The sequence below is a fragment of the Myotis daubentonii genome, chromosome 7 (genome assembly GCF_963259705.1).
Source record: "Myotis daubentonii chromosome 7, mMyoDau2.1, whole genome shotgun sequence".
Classification (NCBI taxonomy): Eukaryota; Metazoa; Chordata; class Mammalia; order Chiroptera; family Vespertilionidae; genus Myotis; species Myotis daubentonii.
The window spans coordinates 19,620,401-19,640,992 of NC_081846.1; the positions used below are offsets into that span (position 1 = coordinate 19,620,401).

The 20,592-nt window shown below is 40.2% G+C and overlaps 1 protein-coding gene and 1 non-coding gene across 2 annotated transcripts in view; both read right to left on the reverse strand.

The window, feature by feature from the left end:
• ABCA12 (ATP binding cassette subfamily A member 12) overlaps positions 1-20,592 on the reverse strand; it is a 175,683-nt gene that overhangs the window by 119,608 nt on the left and 35,483 nt on the right. The window lies entirely within an intron of this gene.
• On the reverse strand, positions 1,807-1,913 carry LOC132238907 (U6 spliceosomal RNA). The gene has a single exon (XR_009453883.1). It is a non-coding gene; the product is annotated as a U6 spliceosomal RNA (small nuclear RNA).

A 20,592-nucleotide genomic window follows, 5' to 3' on the forward strand; every position in this document is an offset into this window, starting at 1 on the left:
TGCACACATCCCCTCTGATGTGCTCAAGTCCTTTGGAGAGTGTCTGGGTGTTCTGGGTGCTGAGGGTGGGCGCCTGTGAGATGACAGTAAGAAGGCGGAGTGGTGATGCCCTGTTCCCATGGAGGACAGTGCAGCTACAAGATCACCTCTGGGAGGTTAATGCAGGTGCTGAGGCGGGATCATGTGCAGACAAACACACCTGGTGGGCGCAGGCGGCCCTCGCTGAGGTGCCTTCGGTCAGTGTTCAAGATCAAGAACCAAGAGGCGGAGAGGAATTCCGTCCTCTCAGTGAAACAGTGGGATAGTCAGGGCGACTGTAGAGAAGGAATGTGCACTTTGGGTGCCAGCACCCATGAGCAAAGACTGCCCTGACTGAGCCTCGCTTGCTTGGGGCCTAGCGCACTCCTGTCAGGCAGTGGGTGGGTGACAGGACGTGCTTTTCTGAATTAATGAGAGAAAACATTGATTTTCCTGCTGCCCACGAAGGTGGAAAGTGAAGTGGGGAGACATGTGGGGAGTGGGTGAGGTTCCCTGTCTGGGGGTTCCAAATCTGCTGTTGGTTTCTTTCACCGCTGACTAGAGATATACAGGGTGTCCCCCAAAAATGTATACACACTTTGAATACTTACTAATTACAATGGTTTTAAGCATAAGAAAGAAACAATGGAGCTGTTATCTGTTAAAAGTGTGGGCACAAACAGGTAGTTGGACATTCCCTGAGGGGTCTCAGATTGGAGAGGGTGAAGGCCAGACTGAGGGGCCCCTTCCCCCCCCCACTCCAGTGCACGAATTTCATGCACTGGTCTACTAGTGTGTGTGTGTGTGTGTGTGTGTGTGTGTGTGTGTGTGTGTGTGTATATATGACTACTCAACAGAAAAATTTATCACAGGATTTGGATTTTTTAATATGTTTTTATTGATTTCAGAGAGGAAGGGAGAGAGGGAGAGAGATAGAAACATCTATGATGAGAGAGAATCACTGATCAGCTGCCTCCTGCATGCCCCCTACTGTGGATTAAGCCCACAACCCAGGCATGTGCCCTGACCAGAAATCGAACTGGGACCTCCTGGTTCATAGGTTGAGGCTCAACCACTAAGCTATTCCAGCCAGCCATCAAGGCATTATTTCTTTTTTCATTTGTAAGTATTTTTATTGTTGATAGTACTATCAGGCATTTTTTTTATATACTAAGAAAAAGTAAAGCCATTTTCATAGCAAGGTGGGTAAAAAGTGAGTCATCATAGTCCCCTTGGGCCAGAGGGACTGGGAGACCACAGGATTGTTTAAAAAACAAGTCTGGAGGAAGATTTAAAAACAACAACAACAACAACAACAAAAACCAAGTACAGACAATATACATTTTGCATAGATCTATGGATAATTGATATTTAACCAGTCACAATGGGTTTATGCAAATGAAGAATTGGTTTAGGTGTGCAAAGCTTTAGTTAGCACAGTGCTACACAGAACATGAACTGCCTGCACTACTTATTTTACCATCATTTTTTTAATTGTCTTAAGTTTTACATATGTCTTCTTTTCCCCCAATTGACCCCCTCAAAACCATTCCCACCCTGGGCAAGCTCCCACCGTCCCTGTGTCTGTGTCCATTGGTTATGCTAATATGCATGCATACAAGTCCTTTAGTTGTCCTCTAACCGCCCCCCCCACCCCCCGCCACCTCCCCTGCCATCTGTGTCTGGATCTATTTTTGTTCATCAAATTATGTTGATCATTATATCCCACATATGAATGAGATCATGTGATATTTATCTTTCTCTGACTGGTTTATTTCGCTTAGCATAAAAAATATGGAATGCTTCACAAATTTGCATGTCTTCCTTGCACAGGGGCCATGCTAATCTTCTCTGTATCATTCCAATTTTAGTACATGTGCTGCCAAAGCAAACACTTACCATCATTTCTTAACCAAGAAACATACACTCATTAAGATGAAGAGGCCTGTTACAGCAACATTAGCACTGATTTATTAAGCATCTACTGTATTCCACATGCTATGCGAGGCATATAACATACATTTACATCATTCATTCTTCTTTGATATCCATAATATACTTTTTCATGCACATCAACTTTTCACAAAATCTATAAATGCTCTAGAACTAACAAGTCAAAATTAATTAAAATTAAACTCTACTGTAGCTTTCTTGTAAAAAAATGATTTTTTATCTTCTGTCCATCTCAATTATGTGTGCAGGGGAGTAACCACTCAGAACAATGGTGGAATGAAACCATCAAACATTTTTTAAAAATATATTTGTATTGATTTCAGAGAGAAAGGGAGAGAGATAGAAGCATCAATGATGAGAATTATTGATTGGATGCCTCCTGCACACTCCACACTAGGGATTGAACACACAACCTAGGCATGTAGCCTGACCAGGAATTGAACCATGACTTCCTGGTTCATAGGTCGATACTCAACTACAGAGCCATGCCAGCCGGGCCCTTCACACATTTTAAAGAGCTGCTAATTCTAAATTGAACTCCTATTCTGAAGGTGTCTCTGGAACTTTCAAGTTCCCAAATTATGTTTCTCTTTATATTTTTAATGCTAGGATGCAGAGAAAGAGAAACATTTCTCTATCCCTTACAAAACTTCCATATATCAAGTGTGAATCGTGCAAAGTTAAGGCTAATAAGTGGTTGCCCACATTCGTAGCCAGAGCCTGGATTTAAGGATACAAATAGAGAAAGATCACAACTGTGCAAACCATGGCTCTACTTGCAGGGGAAATTTTTGTTCAGGGTCTTGAGATGGAGTGTTTAGGCTGGATTAAGTTCTTGGAATCATGATTTCCAAAGGTCTCACACCTAGGACAACATTCATGCCCATCTCTAGGAGAAAAGCTATTAAAGAATTTGCAATTTATGGGAAATTAGAGTCAGAAGACTCCATCATAATCTAAGAGGTGGCGTAGGTGGGAAGCAAAATTCCATCATCTTACGGCTTAGTTTCTTAGGGGCTCCAGGTAGAGGCAGTGAGGTTGTCTATGGAGCCCCCTATAGGTGAGGAGAGGTTCCCCACATAAACTGGATACAGTTGACATTAGTGACACAGACAAGCAATGGCATTAACAGAATCCAATGCTACTTCAGGGAGAGGAATCAAAACAGACTACAAAACAGTTTTAGGAACAGACCTTCAATCACCTAAGGTTTTACCTAAATCAAATTTACTTTTCATTAAGAATGAAACCAGCTTTACAAAAAGATCCATTTCTAAAGATTTTTTTAAGTAGATATTTTGTAAACAACTGTGATATCAAGCAATGTATCTATGTTTACCTAATAGAGAGAACACCTTTGATATTCCTTTCCCTTTCTGCACAGAAGCCCTTATTTAGAGCAATCTTAGTGCGATATAATGTGAAGATTAGAGCAGTGGTTCTCAAAGTGTGGCCCCTGGACAACAGCATCAGCATCACCTGGGAACTTATTAGACAAGAAAATTTGAGATCCCACTCCAGATAAGTTTAACTCTGGGGGGTGGGGTACAGCAATCTTTAATAAGCCCTCCAGGCAATTCTGTTGCATGCTAAAGTTTGAGAACAACTGGGTTTACTGCAAACTTTTTCATAAGAGCCAGAAAGTAAATATTTTAAGTTTGGGATCACATACAATCAACTGTCTCCATCACAATTAGTCAACTCTGGCATTGTAGCAGGAAAACAGTCATAGGCCACATGTACATCAAGGGGCCTGGTCGTGTTCCAATAAAACTTTGTTTACAAAGAAGTGAGTAGGTTGGGTTTGGCTCTCTGGCTGTAGTTTGTTGATTCTTGGAAGGACGACCTTTCTTACACTCATCCTTCTCCCTCTTCTGCCTTGTTCACTTCTTGTTTTCACTTATTTTCTTCTTCCCTCCTCTCCTCTCCTCTCATCTACTTAATATCCCTTTTCATCTATTTCTCTATCTTTTTTTCTTTCCTTTCCCCTTACCACCTCCTTTATTTACTATTTCCTGTACATTTTCTCTCCTGCTACTCCTCTCTCTCACTTTACTCCTCTATCTCTTAGTCACTGACAGTCAAGAATACACATTCTCCCAACATCTTCCTTAACCCCTTTCACTTTTTCACCAGCACAGAATTTTTACCCACTTCCATAATAAATTCAAGAGCACATTGCTCACTGGCACTATCTACAGAAGTGCTAGTCTCTATTATATTATTAAAGAAAGAAATGTCACAGTCTTTTCTGTAATGAATCTACTTCCATTTGACATCACTAGGCTCAGGAAGCATATTTTGTAGGCTGCCAAGGTAACATTTGCGAACATTATAGTTATGGTAGAATTGGAAGACTTTCATGTGTTTCTTTGTTTTTTTAAAAGCAAGTCAGAACACAGCCTAGGTTTTGTTTTTTGTATTTCTAGGTGAAAAGTAATTTGGTCTTTATCCCATTAAAGGCATAAATGATAAATCTTAAAAGGAAATACCTGGCTTTTCAAAATATGAAGGGATTCATTTGGGGATTATATATTTTTAACTTTTTGGATATAGAGTCACGTTGGCAGAATAAGTAGCAGGCCTTCTGATCAGGCAAATGATAAAACTCCTTGTGAAACACCACACACAAAAATTATCACCATAACAAGAGCACAAAATGAGACAAGCATGTCCAGAAACATTGTCTACAAATAATTTAAATAACCAGATATAAATAAAGAAAATATGGAAAAAGAAATTAATTTCAGAAGTATATTTGTAATATTTTATTAAAGTAAGTCATTTTATCCTCCTTGTCATTTTTAGCATATTTTGTTCTTTATTACACTTTAAAGAGATAAGTAAAATTATAAATGATATAACTAGCCTTTCAAGTTATTTCACAACGTTCTATCAGGAACCCATAGGGCTGTCCCTGTCCCTCCCATGCGCTTTCCACTTGTAGGATTGGGTTGTTCTCTGAAGGGAGGTATCCTGTTTCCTGCCCATCGCCAAGTAAGATCAAATACACTTCTGACTCCAATTTCTATAAATAGGGATTTTATTGTTTTCTAATCTTTGTGGCCCAGAGAGACTGCAGGCTAGAGTTAAATTCTAATATGACTGAATCTGTAGATTGATACTAACTCAATAAAATTCCACATTTTGAGAGACTGGATTAAAAAATCAACTATTTTTTTGGGGGGGGGGTGGGGGGAAGCCTTACATGGTTCTTAGAAAAATGCTTGACTCATTGCAAGATTGCAAGTAATCATTAATTATATTAATAAATGAATCCATGAATGAACAAACCCCTGAGGGTGACAGGAATACTGCATGATTTGGGACTTTAACATAATCTACGTCTTTATCTTTATTATTTGTAGGACAATGTTTCAAATTTTGTCCTATTATTACAGTAAGATCAAAAGATAACAATGGGTATAGTAAGTTCAGTGGATAGTAATGCATTATATTCCTGTGCCTTATAGAAATGAATAGATTGATATTGATTCGCATAACTAGTAGCACTTATTGTTATAGGCACTTTATCTTGGTTCCCTCAAATATCTAGCTATTCCACATTGACAGCTGTAATTTCAACAACTAAATTTATTATCCCCAAAGTGAATCCATTCATTATCTATTCAATAAATATGAACAGATACTGTGTGTCTGGCACTGAGTGAATTGCTAAGTAAGGTTCATTCTTCCATTTAAATTTTTTTCATGTAAAGACTAAAAATATAATGTGTGTGTGTGTGTGTGTGTGTGTCTGTGTGTAAGAGAGAAGAGGGCAGAGAGAGAGTGGTTTCAAAGCTCATCACTCTTTAATTTTTAAAAGTGCAGGTAGAAGTCATTTTTTCCTCAATTGTCAGAAATATTATGTATAAAAATAACATGTATTGGAAAAAGTGAAACATTGGTTTAAAAAACTTCATGTTTTTTAGAAGAATTAAACAATCATCATTTCACATGAGCCCAAAGGCAAGGGTTATACCCATTTTGCAGGTATCCTCAGTGGGAACAAGCAGTTTGCTCAAGCTCACATGAAAAATGAAATGCCAGAGATAGAGCTAGAACTGCGTGGCACGTGACGCTAACGAAAACAACATTTTGTTTAGCTAAGTTTTAGCATATTTTGGAGGGAACAATCTGAGAATTTGAGCAGCAGGTGCCACCTCTGGTTTTGCTGTTGAGTCACTGGATCACCAGAGGTAAATTAACCGCTCTCTGTCTCTGTTTCCACATCTACCAAATTGAGGATAATGGGCCTTGCCGCCTCACAGGGCACAAGGAAGATTAATGAGATAAAGCTTGTGTAAGGTACTCTGATCATGGAAGAGGAAAGGCCCCAGAGAATCATGAGTTACCATTGCTCATCAGACTTCTGTCGCAACACTTATCTTATTTTCCACGCAGTGGCTGGGGCTTTGCTGCTCTACCTGGTCTCCCATCTCTGTGTCTTGAGCCAATGAATGGTTAGGAGTATTGCATGATGTGTTTCTCTCCCTAGTAATTCATAATATGTACCTGTACCAACTGGCGTAGTGCTTCAATTACTGCTTGCTTAGTGGGTGTGGTGCCATGACACATTCTTCCTAATTCTCCCCAGGCAAGTCTTGCTTCATAGTGCAGGTGCTTTTCCAAGTTCAAATTCATTGGCAAAAAGGGTAGGCTGCTTCTGGTAGCAAGGGCTGAAGCAAGATGCCTAATCCTGAAAGCATTACGGAAGCAGATCCTATACTCCAGAGGTCGGCACCTGTATAGGTTTAATGAATAGAGCCACAGAGAACAAGAACAAACCTTGGGTCATTTGAGATGATGTCCTACCTGCTAGGATCTTTTCTACATCCCCCATATCCCTCACAGTTTCTTTCAAGTACCATAGCCAAGAGGTTTGGAAAGGTGCAAAACATGTCCATGTGGTGATAATTTAGGGACTTTGGCTACGACATTGCAGGTGCAAAGGAAGTGGAGAAAGATTCCTGCCTCCTTTATGTCTTTGGCTTATTACTATTATTACTTTTTAGGATAAGAAGATAAGGTCGTTTGGACTTGGGACCTTGCAATCCCTTTGGATGTTATCTCTTTGATCTTAAAGTGCCCATGTGAACTGATGGTCCCAAAAGGCCCCATGACCCACCTTGCTGAGTTTTCAGAATAGAATGTGCCCCCTCCTTTCTGAATGTTAAGGAGACCCTGTTGGGGGATGGATTCCAAAGTCCATGGCCTGCTCTATTTAAATTGTAAACAAAATTGGTGTGATTCAAGCTTTGGAGACATAACAGTAGCACATACGTGCCAGATAATAAACTCCCACATGGACTGAATCTGGAGAAGTTGAAAAATGAGAATCTCATTAATACAATTCAAAATATCCCCACTTGGCAAGGAAAGTTGAGTCCTATGGCTCATCTTGGGTGAGTGGGGTCTGTTTGTATTGTTAGATGAGGCCTAACAGTAACTAACATTTTGTTTGTCTGAAATTTGGTCTTTTAGTAACAAAGATTCACAATTGCATTTTAAAAAACCTCCCTGACAGGGATATTTGCAAACATAAACCTGGCAACTTTTATTTCCTCCTAAATCTAAATTCAAATGAAAAGAAACCTTAGATCCTTATTTCATTGTAGAGCATTCTTCCTACAAAACTTAGCCTCCTAATTCTCCTTACATGTGGCTAACCAGGTAAGTGCCCTGTGACCTCTGAGGCAGGGCTGATATGATGCTGGGTACACAGTGGTAAGACTGGGCTGGTTGGGCTGGTGTCAGTGGGTTGAGAGCCTATGTCAGTGGTTCTCAACCTTCTTGCCCTTTAAATACAGTTCCTCATGTTGTGACCCAACCATAAAATTATTTTCGTTGCTACTTCATAACTGTAATGTTGCTACTGTTATGAATTGTAATGTAAATATCTGATATGCAGGATGGTCTTAGGAGACCCCTGTGAAAGGGTCTTTCGACCGCCAAAGGGGTCGCGACCCACAGGTTGAGAACCGCTGGCCTAGGTGCTGAGCCCTATTAGTTGCAGCCCCTCCCCTAAGACATTGCCCTCTTCCACAGACCCATCCACATCAGTTACCATCTGGCAAAGGGAGGAATGGTGCATCCTCAGTGCCTCCACATCTATTCTGATTTGTGAGGGATGTGTTGCTCTGTTAACCCCATTGCATGTCACCCAGCCATCTAGGTAGTTCAATCACAATGCTTGGACTAAGGAAAGGAAATGAAGGGTTAATTCCTCTCCCATCACGATGGTTTCCAATGGGATGTTGGAGACTGGGGGAGTGGGAAGCAGGGGAGCATCAGGATTTGCATAAATCAGACTCTGGGGCCAAATGAGTTCAGGAAACTAAACTCTATCTCCTGTTCTGGGGAAGTCAGAATACATTTGCATATTACAGACTCCAAGAAATTTTTCAGTAAAAATCATGAATAACTTTAGTTAATTCATATTTCCACATATGTGAGCCCAGAATATGGTTTTCTTCCTCTCTCTCTTTTTTTCCTCTTTCTTCCTGTATTTTAGGTTCGCACTGGATTATATCCTGGGAACCAATATTCCACAGGGTACGCTTTGGGAAGCAGTGGCTTAACCCATGGTCTCACATATCCCCAACAGAAAAGAGGCCTGGGAGGAAACGTTTTGCTTAAGGAAATATCTTGGCTTTGAGTCTTAACATACTAACACTACTTATAAACTGCCACCTCACTAACTGGCCCAGCTCTGATAATTCAGCAAGCACCTCAGCACTCCTGTTGTGCATCACCGTGTGAGTCCTTCAGCAAAAGTTGTCTAAGACATTTCTTGGAGAAGGGGATTTCATCCCAGAAGCCTTTGGAGAGGCTTATAAAAGTACACATGCCATAATGGGGAAAATTAGGTAACGAGGAGATCAGAATGAGAACAAACAAGGGTCAGAAAACGTACAGACAGCACGGGAACAGGTGCCAAGGATCTGGGTATTATTAGATGTTGGCTGCAAATTTGAATCTGAATTAAAATGATCACTTATTCAGTTCACAGTGTCCATACAACACAATAAAAATAAATAAATGGCCGAAACCGGTTTTGCTCAGTGGATAGAGCGTCGCCCTGCGGATTGAAAGGTCCCAGGTTCGATTCCGGTCAAGGGCATGTACCTGGGTTGTGGGCATATCCCCAGTAGGAGATGTGCAGGAGGCATCTGATCGATGTTTCTCTCTCATCGATGTTTCTATCTCTATCTCTCTCCCTTCCTCTCTGTAAAAAATCAATAAAATATATTTTTAAAAAAATAAAATAAATAAATGTACTAGGAGAGGTACAGCAGCTTTTTCTAGACAGAGAGAAGTCATGCCTCAAGCAACAAGAACATCAAGTGTAGGGGAGGACTTGCCGCAGTGGGCACTCTCATCCTATGGTGGGGAAAGGGAACATAGTAACACCATGTGGAAAGCATTTGGCCACATTCAAAGGTTAAAATGTGCATAGCTCCAGGTAAATACACTAGAGACACATGCACACGTGCCCAAATAGACATAAAAGAATAGTCATCATGATACTATTGGGGGGAAAATTGAAAAAAAGTACTAAGCACTTAAGATGCTCATTAAAAAACAATGGATAGGAAGTGATACATCTATGAATGGTGTTTGTGGTAAAAAATGAATACAATGACGCTGCATAAGTCAATGGAGATAAATATAGAAAATGTAATGCTGGCTCTAGCCAGTTTGGCTCAGTGAATAGAGCGTTAGCCTGCGGACAGAAGGTCTGCAAGTTCGATTCCAGTCAAGGGTACATACCTCTGTTGCAGGTTTGATCCCTGGCCCCAGTCAGGGTATGTATGGGAGGCAATCAATGGATGTTTCTCTCACATTGATGTTTCTCTCTCTGTATCTATTTTCCTCCCTTCCAATCTATCTTAAAAAATCAATGGAAAAAATATCCTCAGGTGAGGATTAACAACAACAAAAAATGTAATGCTTAGCAAAACATTATGTTCAGCCTAAAAAACATGATGCAAAAAGATGCTAGAATGGGTTACCATTTATATAATGTTTAAAAACCTATGGACAAACAGTACAAACTTTCAGTTACAAGATCAATAAGTCCTGGGGATTTCATGTATAGCATAGAGTTTATAGTTAGCAATACTGTATTGCATAAAGTTGCTAAATTGAGTAGACTTTAAAATTTCTTAAAAAAATAAAAATAAAAAATAAAAATTTCTCATCACAAGAAAAAAATTGTAACCATGTAAGTTGATGGCTATAACTAAATGTACTGTGGTGATCATTTCACAATGTACAGATATGTCAATCATTATGTTGTAATACCTTAAACTAATATAATGTTATGTGCCAATTATCTATAATAATAAAAGCATAATATGCTAATTAGACTGGACAGCCAAACAACCTGACCTTTTGGATGTCATTCCAGACATCCTTCCAGATATCCTTCCAGATGAAGCTGCAGCAGCAGGGGCTGAGGCAGAAGCGGTTAGGGTTGATCAGGCAGGCAGGCGAGCATTTAGGGGTGATCAGGCAGGCAGGTGAGTGGTTAGGGGCAGTCAGGCAGACAGGCAGAGTGGTTGGGATGATCAGGCAGGCAGGCAGAGTGGTTAGGGGTGATCAGGCAAGCAGGCAGAAAGGTTAGGAGTGATCAGGCAGGCAGGCAGGCAAGCAGTTAGGAGCCAGCAGCCCCATATTGCAAGAGGGATGTCCGACTGTCGGACATCCCCCAAGGGGTCCCGGATTGGGAGAGGATGCAGGCCAGGCTGAGGGACTCCCTCCCCATGCATGAAATTTGTGCACTGGGCCTCAAGTATCTCAATAAAACTGGAAAAAAACACTTACACTATACTAGGGGACATAGAAAATAAAGATTCAGGGCAGCACTGTTTATAGTAAGAGAAGAAGAAAATAAACTACTTGACATACTACATAGCAAGGAAATTTTCAAAGACACTCTTCTGCAAAGAATCATCGATTGTCCCTGATTCCTGTCAGCACCAATTTTGGAACAAAACCCTGCTTCCTAGGACCCCTCTCAATCATCCCCCAAAAATCTGAGTCCTGCAGCAGGTGTTTCTAACACCCTCTTACTGAGACACCACAGTTCCTCATGGTGTGCATGCTCCCCAGCTGCCAGGAGTAAATTGGTTCAACAACAATGAAATTAAAGAAAATTCAGAAATCACAGAACTTCTCAAAATCCTGCAAGATAATAGCATATAAGTATCAAGTATATAAATATGTAGCACAAATATTCTATATAATAAAGAGGTGATATGCAAATTGACCGTCACACCCTCACACAAGATGGCCACCCCCATGTGGTCACAAGATGGCTGCCCTGATGTCATCACGAGATGGCCTCCCCATGTCATCACAAGATGGCCACCACAAGATGGCCAGCAGGGGAGGGCAGTTAGGGATGACCAGGCTGGCAGGGGAGGGCAGTTGCGGGGGACCGGGCTTGCAGGGGAGGGCAGTTGGGGGGAACCAGGTCAGCAGGGGAGCAGTTAGGCATCGATCAGGCTGGCAGGGGAGTGGTTAGGGCAGCCGTGGACAAACTACGGCCCGTGGGCCGGATCCGGCCCATTTGAAATGAATAAAACTTAAAAAAAAAAAAGACTGTACCCTTTTATGTAATGATGTTTACTTTGAATTTATATTAGTTCACACAAACACTCCATCCATGCTTTTGTTCCGGCCCTCCGGTCCAGTTTAAGAACCCATTATGGCCCTCGAGTCAAAAAGTTTGCCCACCCCTGGGTTAGGGGGTGATCAGGCTGGCAGGTAGAAGTGGTTAGGGACAATCAGGCAGGTAGGCAGGCAAGCGGTTGGGAGCCAGCAGTCAAGGATTTTGAGAGGGATGTCCCAGATTGGAGAGGGTGCAGGCCAGGCTGAGGGGTAATCCCCCTCCACCCTCCCTCCCCCCCGCCTGAATTTCGTGCACCGGGCCTCTAGTTAATATAAGCATGGGAATGCTACACACTGAATTTATGATATTGTTTTTCTTCAAGAAAGAAGAAAGAAATAGAAATTGATCTCGGAGGTTTACACAAGGACCTCAATGGTACCTTAATATTTGACTTCTTTTAAAAAAAAAAATTCTGAAAAAAAACATGGCATCAAAATCCTCAGGTTTGATAAAGTTAGGTAGTAGATACATGAGTGTTTGTGTCATTTGTATGCTTGTCAATGTCTTTGAAATACTCCACACTTTTCTTTTTAATGATAATATACTGGAATTGCATTCGACCTTAACTAGGAGGTTCAGTTATTGAAGTACCAGAGAAAACTCATTATAATGGAATCTTACCTATAAGCCAGTTCAAAAACAGCTTTATAACCATGCCCTCTGGTTTGATAAATTCTATCCACTGTTTGCAAATGTGGTGAGTAACTCCTTGACCTAGGATGTTTGCCGAGATCCTCCCGACCCTGTTTATGACACCAGCTGGGAATCTCTCTTCATGTGAGGCAAGGCTAATCAGAACTCATTAAATGCAGGACTTCAAATTGTTCATTGTATATTACCTTCATCTTCCTCTCTACTGAGCATCACCTGCTGCTGTGTTTACCCCATTACCAAGCTTAATTGAGTCCTTTAAGGGTTTCTTATAATCCTACAAACTTCTTATTGGTGTTGGCGAATATGTGCCATCTATTTGCATTGTTTCTGAATTATTAATAAATATGTTTTTAGATCATTTCTAGGTCTCTAAAAGTCATCTCACTGTTCAAACTGATTGCCATGCTCTTTATTTACATATTTGCTTATTCAACTGGTTTTGGGGATTGTCCTGGGATCTGATATTTTATCTACTATCCCTCAACTTATCTGAAGGACCCCTGACTCTGAGCCTGGTGGGAATATCATATCAAACTTCCAACGACTAGTTTTCCCAACTGCAAATATTCAATTCATACTCTCAAGGAAATTCAGCAGGTTTGAAAGACATAGCTTAATTTATTAAAACTGTAACAAATGAGCTGCCTGGATAGTCATTTTTTTTTCCTGCTTAAAGAAATGTGAATTCTGCTTATACCCAATGTGAATTCCCAGGATCTCTCTCCTCATATTGAAAAAATAGGTTAGCAATTAGCCAGCTGGCAACACTTTGAAGATATTCTCATAATTAAAGGTAAATGATACAGCTTTATTAGTGGGTCATTTTCACACTGCAGTCCCTTCAGATTTTTAAAGATGACAACCAAGGAAAGTGATGCCATTTCATTCCCCCAGACTCCTCTGGCTTTCATTGTCAAATTTGGGGTGGCATTCTCCACCACTGAGCAGACAAGAGTAATGCAAGATCAATGAGCATCGTAGTTAGCTTCTGCCATCCTCCTTGACCACTTGAGAGAGTACTGATCTAGTAGACTCCTCTGACTTTGCCACATGGCTGCTTTCATAGAAATGTTACTCTTTTAAATTGTAGGCAATATTGCCTTCAAATCCCTTCCTAATTTAAAAAATCCTGGTTCTTATGCATCCCTGCTGTTGTTTACCTTCTGTTGTCCCTTCTTGGGTAGATACTGTTTCAGTATGTGTGTCTACATCAGCGAATGTGGCACTGTTATTCATTCAAACAATCCACTGATGGCCCCTGAACACCTTTTAGGTACCTAACCTGGAAATGCTCTTGTTGGACAAGAGAACTACCTGGGTCTCTATGCTTAGGAAGACTGAGAGAAAGGAAAACACAGGGTTCATCATGTTAGAAAAACAAACCCTGGCCACCCTATCCTTATTTGGGGCCATTGATATCTGAGAATTATATGTAATTGACACATTAACCTCCAGGCAATTAACCTTCTTTTCCCGTTTTGAAACTGCCCTTCCAGGATTAGACATTTCTGAGTGAACTATGAAATTCAATCCTTCCTGTAAGTCCAGTCATTAAACTGGACTGTGACTCAGTGCATGAACTAGGTGAGTAGCATCGTGTATTTTGTTTCTTCCTGCTTGTCCCTTTTTATGCATGTCTAGTGGACTTTATAGCAGCCCCTTTTGTGTCTGATGCAAGCAGGTGCTTTTATTCTCTCAGCCTAATGATGTGAAGAAAAACAGAAGGATGTTAAAAGTCTTCAAATGCTTTGTCTTCAGATATAATAGATACTAAAATTGCACGCCTCACGCCATTCTCTCTTCCCACTTCAATCTCTGGAAAAGGTGAAAGAAGCATAAAGCTCTGCTGTAACACAAAAGAAAATCCTTCTGTAGACAGAGGTGGGTTTCTATTTTTTTAAAAAAAAGGTGGCCAACTACAGAAGATTTAGAATTTGAAATCACAGCACTTTGTTTCTGGCTCTGAGACAATAAGTGTAAATGAGGAGGGTCTTACTCAATATTCAGTATCAAATCCTCAGTCCAGCCTGAGAGAATATCAACAAATAATGAAAATGAAACATAGGAGATATCTGAAAGCTCAAACTGAGCTCCAATTTTCAAATACCAAAATTGATGCAACTTCACTGTCTCCTTACTATGCTTATAGGAACAGTTAAGTCATGGTAAATCCCCTTAATTCCTTCCAATTCCATTTTATCTTTTCCTGATCATTTTGCCTCTTGTTTTATATCATTCACATCAACAAAATAAGTTGCCAGCTTTTGCTTTATTGGTGCTAAACATGCCCAGGTTTCCTCATAAGCACCAGACTTTTGTGAATGATTCCATTGGGTAACATTGCACAGCTCTTAATTTTGTGTTACTTAATAATATGCTTAGAAAAAAATTAACAGAAACTTTAAGTTCCAGGCAAGAAACTTTCACCATTTAAAAAGGCTGATAAATCAGGTGTAGTATAGAAAATTGGGAAGAAATTAAAGTTAGATATACCAATAAGATTAATGCCAGAATATTGGTTGGAACTGGATGCCCCAATAGATAAATGGATAAGTGAATAAATAAATAAATGGATGACCACAATTTGTTGTATTCTTAATATGTATTTCTTCATGTGACATATGTTTCTCAATTCTTATAATAACTCTTCTAGGTGAAGATTTTCTTTCTTGTTCCATATAGTGATTTGGAGAATCCTGCCTGGATTTTAAAGGCCTGTTTTACATCTTTAGTCCCACATCATTTATTTTTGCTTGTTTACGGAATGCGGTCAATAATTAATACCTTTAGTGTAATTTAAAGAAATGTCTTTAACAAATAAAGTGGATAGCTCCCTTAAGATGTAATTACAAGTATTTATCACAGATCTAAGATACACATTCCTAATTAAGTTCCAGAATGCTTTAAAAATGTATATTTATAAACCTAAGCAAAAACTGCCCTGGGCTGCTTACAAGAGAAAAAATTACTTATTTATATTTTATAGATTAGAAAAGAAAGACACTGCAGGAGTAAACGATGCACCAGAGGCAGCCCAGTCCATGGCCATAAGTAACATCTATTCCTTCCTGTGTCCAGAGGGAAACTCCACTGGGAAGTCAAGAGGGATCGTAAGTGCCATTGTCCACCCAATGGTCCATTTTCCTGCTTGCTGCAGTAACTGGGTTTCATGCAGACAGCACTGGAAATACCAGGCAGCCCTTCAAAGCAGTTCAAGTCAAGCCCCTATTTCCTTTGCCCCCTTAGAATCACATTATTTTTCATCTTTTCTGGATCAGTGCTCAGATATTTGTTGATCAAGAATTGAGAACTGAAAATTCGTGGATTGACCCTGAAAAGTGCTTACTTTTATTATTTACTAGAAGCGCACAAAATTGCACGAGACCAAGACCCACCCTGCGTGAGCCATGGGACCTGCCTTCACCATGCCAGCCCCGCCAGCCCCACGCAAGCTTCACCAGCCCTGCCAAGCCACGAGTCCCAGCCCGCGAGAGGTGCTCCACGCACCTTCTGGTGACCAGTGGTTTGGTTGTTCCACCGTTACGGTGTCATGACCACAGACCTTTTATGATATAGATTTTTTCTCTCTACAGTAAGCCTGGTTTTATGATGCCAATAACTGCCCAGGAAGAGAGAGGCCAATTACCCTACCTGAGTTTTGTATTGTGCATATTTGTATTCACAAGCTCCGTTAAAATTTATCTTGACTCCCTTATCTACCTACCTTCATTTCTTGACAGAACAAACAAACAGCAATGAGGAAGAGGATTGAGATTTAGTTTTCCCCCTAAATAAAGATGACCAAATTATTATACTCCTATTTGAATTACTTTTTGACATAGAAATACTCTGACAACATTACTTTATAACCCATTACAGAGCTAACATTTAAAGTTACACATTTAAGTGTGTGGGTATATTATATATTTTATTACATATTATGTAATGTTTTTATATACGTGTGTGTGTGTGTGTATGAGTGTGTGTGTGTCTTAGAGGGGCCCAAAAGAATGCAAGAGAAGATGCTGAGACAGGGAACAGAAGGGGTATTCAGGAAGAAGAGATTCAGATGGAGTTTTGTTCCTCTACCAAATAAGTAGAGGATCTTGAAGTCTCTAACACAAAACCAAAGTTCAAAAGGGACTGGACAATTTTTTGTTACTGGACTACTGGAATTGTCCTTCTTAAGAGAGTTGCACACTTCTGTAGACCTCAGATGAAAGTGTGAGTCCCTCTTCTCGAGTCCATATGCAGTTACATATTATATAGGCACTACACTGAAATTGTTCAAGTTTTCCTGGCATTATAATGCCCTCTTTTCTGAGCAGCTGTCTTACATTCAGGATAAGATCCAAGCTTTAGCATCTACCAGCCACCACCCTCTACTAACTTCCAACAGAATGTCTCTCACACCTACTCAAATGAAACATCCTATCTAATAAAAGACAAAAAGGGTAATTGACCGTACTTCTCTATGCTTCCCATTGGCTAATCAGGGTGATATGCAAATTAACCACCAACAAAGATGGCAGTTAATTTGCATACTAGGCTCCAAGTGGTGGAGTGAAGCCAAACGTACCCAAAGCCTGCCGAACAGCGAGGCCTCACGGCCCCAGGATCAGCAGAGCCGCAAGGCCTCACAGCCCCGGGATGGGCAGAGACGCGAGGCTTCATGGACCTGGGATCAGCGGAGCAGCGAAGCCCGATGGCTGGGGGGTGGGGGGGCAGTATCTGGCCTGGCCAGAGCCCAGCCAGAGTGAAGGCCTGGGTCCCGGGTGCCAGAGGAAAACTGGTGCCAGCAGCCAAGGGAAGGGAAGGCCTATTGCACGAATCTCTTCATGCAATAGGCCTCTAGTTTTTAAATATTTTGCAACAAGACTTTTATAATTGTGCCACAGAGCTCAGGAAAACAGGCCAGCATAGTCAGTATTCCTTGTTCAAGCACTTGACTTCTTCCTCCTTACTGTTCCAGTGTGATGGACTTAAGGCTGAGATGAGGAGAAAGAAGGATCAATGACCTATGAAGAATCAATGAATGCCCTAACCGGTTTGGCTCACTGGATAGAGCATCGGCCTGTGGACTCAAGGGTCCCAGGTTTGATTCCAGTCAAGGGCATGTACCTTGGTTGCGGGCACATCCCCAGTGGGGGGTGTGCAGGAGGCAGCTGATCGATGTTTCTCTCTCATCGATGTTTCTAACTCTCTGTCCCCCTCCCTTCCTCTCTGTAAAGAATCAATAAAACATATTTTTTTAAAAAGAATCAATGAAGAGGCTGGTGCATAAAAGTTTGTGACCCTCTCTTCCATACTCAAGCCCCTTGCTAGCTGCCAGTCCTCCTGTAGTTTTTGAAATATATATAACCTATTATATGTCCTTGAAGAGTTGACTTGAGGGGGTCTCTTTTTCAATTACTATAACAATAACATATGTGGCCAAGTGTAACTATAACATGTTTTAATGCTCTTAGGTTCAAAAGTACTTTCACAAATAACATCTTTTTGAGCTTTATCCACATAACCATGAAAGATAAGCATCATTTCCCCTTTTATGGATTAGGTAATAGAAGCTCAGTGACATTTGTAAATAAAGTTGGAACTTTCAACAAGGAGTTGTGATTTCAAATCCTATATTCTTTCTACTACATGATTCTGTTTATACTGTGTGATCTGAAAGCTGATGGGGGTATGGAAGTCCCCTTCTGCCTCTGATTAAATCCTCTTCCCTAACTTGGCAATATGATAGGCATTTCCACATAGTAATGGTTCTCTAGAGATGTGCGCATGTAAATTACATTAATAGATTACGTTTCCTGAGATGTGTAAAACATTGGATACCTGACAGTTTCACTGGTGTTACTGCCTATTGGTCATAAATTGTAGAGTTGCCTAGCAGGGAATAGGAGTCTGTGGAAATGGATGGTGAATGTGAAAATTTGATAGAGAAAGGAGGCTGGGAAATGTCTGAGCATGAGCTGCCCCCTGAGTAGTACATCAGAGGGAGAGATCTAGACATCAGTGTTCAGGACAAAGGCTTACAGAGGGTCAGGATGCAGCATGGGAACCAGGAGAAAGGTGAGGAGGATCCCATGGTCCAAAAATACTAATTTCCTTGGGACATTAGAAGAGGTTATATGTCAACGTCTCTTTATACTGAACCACCAGCAAAACATTTGCAAGAACAGAAGAAAAGAAAAAAAGATCAATACCACTCACTTGTCTTCGGGATTAGTGTAATTCTGCTTTTCACTGTGTCTCTGGTGTATGCTAACTAGAAGTCACTTTACCATTGTGGTGCTCTCTTGGGGACAATGAGATTGAAACCCATAGTTCAGATGGGTATACTGAGGCAGAGCAGCTCACATGACATGTCAGGAGGCTTATCTTGGGTATTCAATCTAATGAGAAAGGTATGTGGTATGCCATGCTGAGTAGCTTAGCTTTAATTGCTACATATATTTTGCCCTTAAACTATCATTTCAAAATGGAAAGATTTTTGGTATGGTTTGACCTCTATGATTTTCATACTTATCATTATGGAGTTTATTTTTCTACCTTTTACCACTCTTATAAGGAATATTTTCAATCTGCCCAAGATGTCAATATATAACTTACATGTGAATTATACCTTATGCTTATAGCCAGACACCAAAAAGTGCAATGACTTTTCATTTATCAAATGTCAATCTGAGACTCAACTGATGATTGTCTTACTACTCAAATTAAACAAAATGGTTGTAGTTGTCTTCTTGTAATTCTTTAAAACCAAAGATAAAAAAATTAGAGAAGGAATTACAGATGCTAAGGTCAAATACAATCTTCTACTAACCTGAAATGGCTGTAAGATTAAAGCTTTTCATCTAGCAAAGCTGAACTGAAGTCCTTAAATATCCAAAGAGAGAGCCTGGACAAAGTTTCTTATAACTATTATCCCAACTGTGCAAGGATCAATATGTTTATTGATCCCAGGAACCTGTTGACAGCTACCATTCTTCACGAAGGCCAATTTGCCTTCCTGGCAAAATTGCATATGTATATCATTCCATATATAGGTCTGTCATAGCATGGTTGGAGTAGGAGCTCAAAAAATTATTATTGAATAGACAAATTAAGAAATGAGTGGATAACACAGTGTTTGGTGCCAATATAAGAAGCTCATGCTATAACATCCAAATTACAATGAGCTCCCTGTACATTAGATGTACTAAACTTTCACTGCAGCAACTATTAATTGAAAATAAGTGAATCAGATCAAGATTTCTAGCATTTTTGGCAATGGGTGTGATGAAGATTTGCATGACGTTAGCTCAGGTCTGCACTCAAAGCTGGCTGCAGCTTTACCCACTGGATGACATTAGTCAACTGATTTCACTTCCTTTTTCCTCAGAGGCGAAAAAGAGACAACAGCATCTATCTCCGAGTGATACTGTCAAGGTCAAATGAAATGTATGTAAAAGATTTATCATAGTCCTGAGCACAATAAAGATTAATTCCTCACCCCTAAGTATTTTTTACAATGGGATTTACTTCAACAAGATGGGGTCTAAATTAATTTGGTTTAATAATTCTGTCTCATTTACTTTAGTATTATGTACTCAAGGATAAGATTTTCCCTTTTATAAGGTGGAATGTCATGCATTCATTCTATAAACATTGTATCACTTTATGTTCGTAAGTAACTGCTGGGCACTGGAGTTTCTGTGTTAGGGAGGAGTAAAGGCAGAAATGTTGGGCAAATAGTCAAACTTCTTCCACAAAGAAACTGAACATACAGGGACTTGGAGAATCAAGTAATACTATATAATTGATAGACCCCACAAATAAGTGAAAAGACCATTATAAAGTTTTCATATAAAGCATAAGAGGTAATAATGGTGGTAGAAGAAGTCTGGACCCTTGCATTGAAGACAAGACAATAAGAGAACAATTACAACCAATGGTGAACACGGGAAGGGAGTAATGAATGGAAAATATTTTAAACTATGACAGGAGAGTGTTCAAGTAAACAAACCTTCTGAACAGAATCTGTTGCTGTCAGCAGCACTAACATACACTATTTATAGGAGGGGACTGGCAACTATGCTTGTTGACTGACCAAAGAACCCAAGAGTTCATTGATGTTACATATTTTATACTTTAAGATGCATCAAGATACTGTGGGTCAAGTGTCTTGGCTAATTTTAATCTAGCAACTACCTGTTAATTTTTGAAGTTAACTCTAATCTAAAATGCAGAGGCTGTTAGTTAACTTTTAAAGTTCCCAAATCAGGAATACACAGTCCAGCAGTAGT